Below are 8,444 nucleotides of genomic sequence, written 5' to 3' on the forward strand. Positions count from 1 at the left end.
ATGTGCTATTTATTGTCCTAAAGCCCATCTGTGATGGATCTAGGAGAGTATTAGTTTCTAGGAAGTTGGATAATTGCCTGTTCACCAATCTTTCCAGGACTTTGGAGATGTAGGGGAGTTGGGATATAGGGCAGTAGTTTTCGGGATTGAGAACATCGGTACCGGCTTTTTTTAACAGAGGGATTACTGAGGCGTGTTTCTATTTGTCAGGAAAGGTGGCGGTTTTCAGGGAGTTGTTAAAGAGTTGGGTGATTTATGGGGACAGAATGGAGGCAATCTGAGCAAAAATGAAGTGAGGGCAAGGGTCTAACGGGGATCCAGATTTTACTTCACCCATTGCCTTTAGGACCTCATTTTCTTGAAGGGGGGTGAAATTACACATATTTGTTGTGGCATCTGGATGGGGAATCGAGAGGTCCCTGTTCGTTATATCAGCTTTTGTGGGAGTATTGAAGGTGGAGTAGATTTTCTTTATCTTATCCGAAAAGAAGTCACTTAATCTTTCACATGCGTCAACTGAAGGAGGTAAGGTTTGGGACATACTGGCTGGTTTACTAAGTTTTCTGACTATTCTGTAGAGTTCTTTAGCAGAGTTGCAATTCTCATTGATTCGGAGGGCATAGTAGGATTTTTTTTCATTTTTTCATGGCATGATTGTAGGATCCAAGTTCGGATTTGTACCTCAGTTTGTCCGATTCACTTTTTGAGAATCTCCATAGATGTTCGAGGTTTTGGCATTTCCTCTTGAGTTTTTTAAGTTGTTGGGTGTACCATTTTTCCGTGTGTGGTCTTTGCAGTTGCTTGTGTTTCGGTATTGGGACCAGTTTGTCCAGTGTTGTACAGATATCTGACTCAAGGTTAGGGGCTCCTATACATGCGGGGAGATCTTTTAAGGTCTGTACGTTGGAGCATGTGAAGTGTGCTAGAAATGACAATTCAGTGACGAGCCTCCAGGCTCGATTCGATGTCTGATGGGTTTTGCAGAACTTAATTGCTTGAACTGGTAAACCCAGTGTGAAGGGTATGAGCGAGTGGTCTGTCCAAAGTAAAGGCTTGATCTAAACAAGGCTTGAGTATACTTGTTGTGGCTACTTTGGACTACCTGGTCCTTGCTTCACTTTGTTTTCTTTACAAAAATCAATAAAGTTTGGTTTATAAAAAAATCACCTTAGATAGGCATGCAGTCAAGTTCATTCTCAGGTTTCTATTCTAAATTATCTCTAGCATAGCAGAATTGACAATGTACAAATTCCATTTAAAACAACATCAAAAACCTACAGCAGACTAGGCCCTTTATGCAAGCCATCCAGCAAAAGACAAAATTGAAAAAATCCGCCAAAAAATTGATTGTGCTGGAGCTACCTCAAACATCAAACATTTTGAAAAGTACTGCTTTGATCTTTTATGATTTTACCCACAACAATGTTAAAATTCCAAAGGTGGATGATGTAGCTGAAAGTGGAGACAAAGTACCAGTGATGCTTTACCTCCAAAATCAAAATCCAAAGTGACCAACATCTCAACAAAGAACAGGGAAGAACTTTCGGGAATTAACTACAGTACCTTCAATCTCTAGGGCACTTGCCTTGCCGTAAACAAATAACCTGAATTGTTCACTTGGGTACAAATTCTACTTGAAATGTTTTTTGGGTAAATTTCAGGTGCTGGGTGTTATAAACAACAGCTGTTCACCTTCAAAACAGGCTTCTAGCAATGATCCCTTGTATCTGTGTGTTTACCGAAACAAAATCACTTTTAAAGGCATGGTAAAATGGCATAATAAAGCCATCATTTGTCAAAAAATGGCTTGTTTGTGTAATGCTACCCACAATTTAGCATTGTACTATGGTGAAAAGGTTAGTGAGCGCTGTATTTAATTTTTTTGTGTTCTAGGCGTGCTGCCTAATATAAATTGCAATATGCAAACATTCGCAGAAGGGTAAACTGTAAAATGTGAAATTTCACAAAAATTACACAGATTGTGCACAGATACAGTGCTTGATTTAATTTTTGCCCCTGTTATAATTTGACTAGGATTCATGCAAAGATGGGTCATGTTGCCTTGAGTGACTTTAGTTGATCTGGCTGCCCATGTGTAATATCTTGAAATTATGCATGCTAGGACTCTTGCGTTTCTGGGCAGACACTAATCAAGAATTACATAATCTGCTGGGATGTGTTAAGGTGTGATTATGAAAGTCATGACTAGGCCTGGGCGGTGAACTCTCCTCCGTGCAGTATTTTCTGCACTCTGTGCTCTGGGGAGCTTGCAGAGTGCAGAAAACTCTGCTCCACGTAATGCAGCAGAGTTTTTCTGCCTCTTGCGCTCATGAAAGGTAAGTTGGGAGAGGCAAGCTGCTGCTCAGGTAGAATATCTACTATAGCGGTTGGAAGAACAATGCACTACACTCCGCCACTTGCGGAACTCACCATAGTATTTTGTCACTTTGCTGAGTCCTGCATAGCAAAACTCAGCAAACTACACCCAGGCCTGGTCATGACACAATGCATGCAGTGTGTGGTTGTATGTTGTATGTTGAAGAATAAAGACGTACATTGCAGAGCTCCATGTGCAGCGTGATTCATTTGCATTCTCCCGGGCTGAGGAGGACACTGCAACTGGAGCGGAGAAAGAGATGTGTGCCCTAATGAAACAAAGCTGCTCTCCCTGAGAGTTTGCAGCGGTATACCAAACTGCTCATGCACGCGCATGTGGAGTCAAAGCCCCAACCCAGCCCATACACGGCCTTCGAAGAAGTTGAAAGCATTTAAAAAGCCCATCAGAACCTGCTGGTAAAGCTGAAAGAAGGAAGACTATTCCACATTATAACACAGAACCATCACCCATACAAACCAAACGCCAAAAGCAGTGACAACCAGGTACAAAAATAGAAACTTAGCAGCAGGAGCTAGTGAATTGCTATACAACCTCAACATTGGATGAGGCTGCTAGGCCCAAGCAACAGTGGTGTTGCATGAGGAGGTTGTCATGGCTACAGAATGGAGCACAGGATACAATAGAGCTACATTCCTGGAGCCACCACCTTTGTTTAACATGGCAGAGACCAGTGAACTAGAAATATTCCCCTGAGTGAGAATGATTAAAAGAGGCCAACAAGGGGTCAAGGAAAACCAATACCACAATATAAATATATATGAAGAATTCTTACAATTTATTGAAACATACAAATGTTAAAAGGAGAGTGGTCCCAAAGATTGGAGTCCACTCAGCAAAATTAAAACAATATTAAAACAATAAAAAGGGGTTTCAATTTCGGCCAGCAAGATTGAATCACAAAGACAGAAAAACAGTAAGACGTAAAATTTGTGCAATACTTATTGTATATTCGGACTCTATTGTATACACCTAAGCTATATGTACTGTGATACAATATATCAGCGAAGATGTCGAGATCCTGAATTATACTGTGTGTAGCGTCGACGCGTTTCGGTGGTTTTCCAAATTATTGTCCACCTTTATCAAGACACCTTTTGGTTTCTGTCGTGGTGTAGGGGTCTATATAATTGCCCTAAAGGAGTGAACATACAGTAAGGTTTGGTGAGTGCATAATCATAAACATTTATCATGCATAATACAATTAAATGCTTTACATTTAACTACTGTTGCAGAGCTATACATATGGATGATAAACTGTTGTAGTAGCTTCTATATGACCAGGTTTGCTACTCTCGATGGAACATTCTGAGCTGAAACATTTTAAGCTAAGAGACCAGGGTGCATACAATTTGAAAACTTTTTTAAAAAATGCTCTTGCCGTATTTTGATCCGTAGATCTACCATCCTAATACATGCATGCATACATTTGCAAAAATCTACTTGGTTCACAATTCTTTACAGAGTGGCTATTCACACTTTTTGACCATCTGCTTTATTCTCAGATTCTTCTAGGGAATGGCCTGGTATTTAATTGTATGTAGTTTCTTCAGACAGTTGTCTATAAGGGGGGGCTGTTTTACCTGGCCACTAAGCTAAAGAAATCTCTACCTCAATCTAGTTTGTTAGAAAGGTGGGAAGGAAGGTTTGTCACGGTTTTTGACAGATGAAGGTATATACCAGATTGACGAGTCTGAAATACTCAGGTCTATTATCTCAATTATATATAACCAAAAAGGGGCAATTACCTTGAAGTCCGTGTGTTCACGTAGTATTTCTATATTATTTAATTTTTGAAAGCCAATTCTATTGAGTTGTTTCTTTGGCTCATATGTCCAATTTCATACTCCTGTAAATCACAAATATGTGATAAGTTTTACACTGATATAAGTAGTGATTTTTAATCTCGTTTTTGTAAAAAGTTTTGTAGGTATTGTAGACAAAGGCTGGACATACCTGTAGGTAAAATGCCTAGGCATATGATAAGTTCAGAGTTGTTATGCCAAAAAACTGTATTGCTGGTCGTCTTTACATAGTTAAAATCCAGAGGCGCCTAAGTCTTGTCCTTTGCAGGATTAGATTCCGTTTCTCTAGACAAAGTGTATAAAGATCAAATGTGGGTAAGTTGGAGACAATGTTATTAGGGAATTGCTAGTCCGAGTGGCCATCAAATTGCATGCGCTTACCTAATGTTCCGCTAAGAACTGCTCGCTTCTCTGGGTATATTGAATGTTAAAATTATGGAACCAGAGGCATTAACATCATGTCCTCGTGTTATAGGGTTCTAAGAATCAGAGAGGGAGAGAAAAAGGGTCTGCCGGTTAAAAAGTACCCTGTTTGGTTCAATCCCCGTTATAATCTATCATCCTATCCTAATGCTGGCGCTTACCTGTTGTTTTGCGATGGACTGCCTGCTTCTCTGGTTCTGCGGGAAATGCCCGGTGACAGAGAGCGCCGTCTTTTAATACTCCATCTCGCGTTTGATTCGTCCAAAAATTACCCAATCGGGTTGATCCTAGTCTAAGCCTCTAGATTAGCATACTAGGGCTTGAGTTGATGTGTCCCTATTGGTGAGTTTCTTTATGGTGTTATCCCATTGGCTTAGGACAAACTGTCAAGGAACTGGGTCATGTGACAGAGGGGTGGGTCATGTCTCGGAAAGAGAATGTGTATGTGGAGGTCCTAAAGGCCACCTGTTTCCTTCTCTGGTTGTTTTGTTCTTGCAGATGTTTCTGCATTCGCCGCGGATATGTTGACAGACTATGTGAGACTTACTTTATCTGTGTATGTTTGTGAAGTTATGGCCATACCGTTACATGTTTCTAGTTTGGAACCTATATAAGGGAGCTGGGGTCTAGAGATGGCGTAAGCCCGTACGTAATCTAGCTATGGAAATTCTACAAGGCGAGTGTCATAGTCTTAATCAGCTATCTTATAAAACTTTTAGATGGAATGAAATGAGTTTAGAATTTGATAATTCGTAAGAGGAAAGTAGCTCAGGTGATAGTATGGTGACTTGTGTTCTTATGGTATATTTCATGTTTACTTGGGGATGGACGCTGATATGTAGCATATTGGTATTTGATGGATGCTGAGAGCAGGTGACCAGGAATAAGATTCATGTAGGTGCTATTTTAGAGAGGGAATATCTCTAGATATATATATATAAGGTGATTAACATGTAGAGTTATAGGGGCAGGGTGGCAATTATGGGCTTATTAACTCAGGCGATCTAGATACATTTTGTCCAATCCTCCCTGGTGTTTAAACCTTTGAGGATGGTATTCAAGAAACAGAAATACCACTGTTCCCTGGTTTTTCTCAATTTATCAGTGTCTCCGCCTCGTCTGACATGGCAGAGAAACAGAACATCAGTGCTAGGTGGGATGCATGGATTGAAACATTCGATGACTTCATAGAGGCGCTAGAAGAAACAAATGATAAGAAAATCATTAGGTAGCTGAACAACCTTGCAGGCGATAGAGTGAAAGAAGTGCTAAAGAAAGTCTCACAAACTGATGCAATGTCGTACCAAATGATAAAGGAATTGGGGAGGCAAGTTTAATCTGACTCTGAATGTCGACTATGAAAGGTACATCTTCAACCAAGCACAACAGCAGACAGTTGAAATGATGGATGTGTTTGTTGAGAGACTTGATGCTCTTATCAAACACTGTACTTTCTGTGATTTCAGTGATGAAGAATTCATGCACCTTAGAGTCATTGAGGGTTGTCTCTCAGGCTCTTTCAGAAGATGCATGTTGAGAGAGACACTCAGTTTAGAGACAACTCTAATGGTTGCAAGGGCAGAAGAATGGGCAGATCGACTATCTGTTGATAAGGAAGAAGGAAAGTGCGCACTGAATCAGAGTTGTTCATGAAAAGTAGCATAAGCACAGAACAAATGAGCACAAGTTGATGTCTCCAAACAAAGAAAAGTTATCCTTTCAATGTGGGTTTTCATTTCCCCAGGAAGGTAAATGTCCAGCCATGGGACAGATATGCAAGGGCTGAGGGAAAGAAAACTACTTTGTAATGGTCTGCAAAGCAAAAGAGAAACTAAATGTGTGACAGCAAGAAGAGAGAATGGGTGTCAGAAGGTTCCTTGACAAGAACACAAGGTCAAAAGGCAACATCAGTTACAACAAGTAGAAACAAAACAAACTTGATCGCTGTCATATTCATCATACAAAGTTTCTTCAACGTCACTATCCAGTGCCAGTGAAGAAGACGGATATGTGTCGATTATGTAGGATTAGATGTTTGCAAAATAGATCAGAAGTCAAAAGAGAAGCACTAACGGAATGAAAAGTTTCATTTGGATACTGTCCTAAAATTACATTAAAGGTGAACGGTTGCCCTACAACCTTCATTATAGACATAAGTGCGTCAATTAATAGCATGCCAGTAGAGATATTTAACAGTGTATCTCCTGTGCCATGCCATACCCCTTGAAACATCAGCACACAAACAAACAGCAGCCATGAGGCATAAAACAACGATAATGGAAGCGCTGATTCATGTTCTTCAGGGAACGTCATCGAGTGCATGCCTACTTAGCTTTGCCACTGCTGCTGACATGGAACTGATATCTCCTAACTACAACATCCCTGCTCAGTCTGAAATTGTGAGTCAGTTCCCGTCGTTGTTTCATGGCCTAGGAAGGATCAAGGCAATGAAATGGCAACTTCATATTGAGAAGGACATTTGCCCTTTTGCTGAACGGCACTGCAGAGTTGCTTTTCACTTACAAGAGTTTGTTGAGAAAGAACTAGAAACATTGTTGAAACATGACATCATTGAATGCTCCACCAGTCCTACGCTGTGAGTTTCACCCATAGTTGTGGTGTCAAAAAAGGAGAGCGGAGATGCAGCGCTCATTTGCGTTAATACGCACTAGGCAACAAAGCAATTCAGAGAGAAAGACGGTGAGGTCCCCACATCGCAAATATGATTATGCAGCTGAATGGAGCCAAAGTCTTCTTTGTTTTGGAGTATCTTCAGCTGCGGAGATATTTCAGAATATTATCCGCTGAGTTCTTCAACCTGTCAGTAATGCTTTCAATCACAGTGATGACATAATGGTATTTGGGACAACACAAAGGAGAATGACAAGGTCCTTACACAAGTGTGTCAATTACTTGCTTATGCAGGTCATACTTTGAATGTCGCAAAGTTTAAATTCCACAAAATCAAAATCAAATTCTTTGGCCACATATTCCTTGATGGGGGAAAGACTCTTGACCCAGATAAAGTGCACGCATTGTCTTCTACTTGCCCCACACAAGATGTAACCATGCTGTGATCCTACTTAGTGAGAAAACAACACTGGGTGTGGGCTTCCCACAGTAAGGCCAAGCCTCATGCAAATAACTAGACAACTGGAAAGCCAATACTGTGACTTCTACTCAACTGAATTAAACTAACCTGCGCGCAAAGAATTAAACTTAGTGCAGGGAAGTGAAACAAATCACTGATTTAATCTCTTTTATTTCGAGGATTTTTTGAAAGAATAGGTTGGTTGAAATTTTACCAAAAACTTGTACAAATACTACACAATACAGAGGACAATATTCATAAAAATGACATTTCGCTTAAAACAAACAATGAAACCACAACAATTAGTGAAATTACAATCTTTCATACTAAGTTGATCAACATATGCATACATCACTCACTCTCTCATACACCTCATACATACCAGACTCACTATATAAATGAAATGTCATAAACAGATTGTAGGAAAAATACAAACAATGGAAAAACACCATAGAAAATAGATTTTCGCAACTATTACTCAGTTTCTTTTAGCAACAATAACACAACAAATAATTTGTTCTTATGGTGCGGAAGGATGGTCTACGCGTTTCGAACCCTTAACTATTAAGTGGGGTTCTCATCAGGACCTCAGAACTGGAAGGAGAGAAAAAGAAGAACTGGGTCAGAGTCCATTAAGTTAAAAAAAGGGGGGTCTAATCTGGCTGCCCTAGCCTGCCCTTGCTTCCTACCTTGCACGAGAGCTCCACATGCACCAACCGGACGATGACCA

General features: G+C 40.3%; 1 long non-coding RNA gene across 1 annotated transcript; it reads right to left on the reverse strand.

Moving 5' to 3' along the window:
• Positions 1-3,372: 3,372 nt before the first annotated feature.
• Positions 3,373-4,622, reverse strand: LOC144785478 (uncharacterized). The gene is made up of 4 exons (XR_013601917.1): positions 4,582-4,622; positions 4,352-4,485; positions 4,144-4,244; positions 3,373-3,530 (listed from the first exon to the last, which is right to left on the reverse strand). It is a non-coding gene; the product is annotated as an uncharacterized LOC144785478 (long non-coding RNA).
• Between the last annotated feature and the right edge of the window lie 3,822 nt (positions 4,623-8,444).

The sequence above is a fragment of the Lissotriton helveticus genome, chromosome 10 (assembly GCF_964261635.1).
Source record: "Lissotriton helveticus chromosome 10, aLisHel1.1, whole genome shotgun sequence".
NCBI lineage: Eukaryota > Metazoa > Chordata > Amphibia > Caudata > Salamandridae > Lissotriton > Lissotriton helveticus.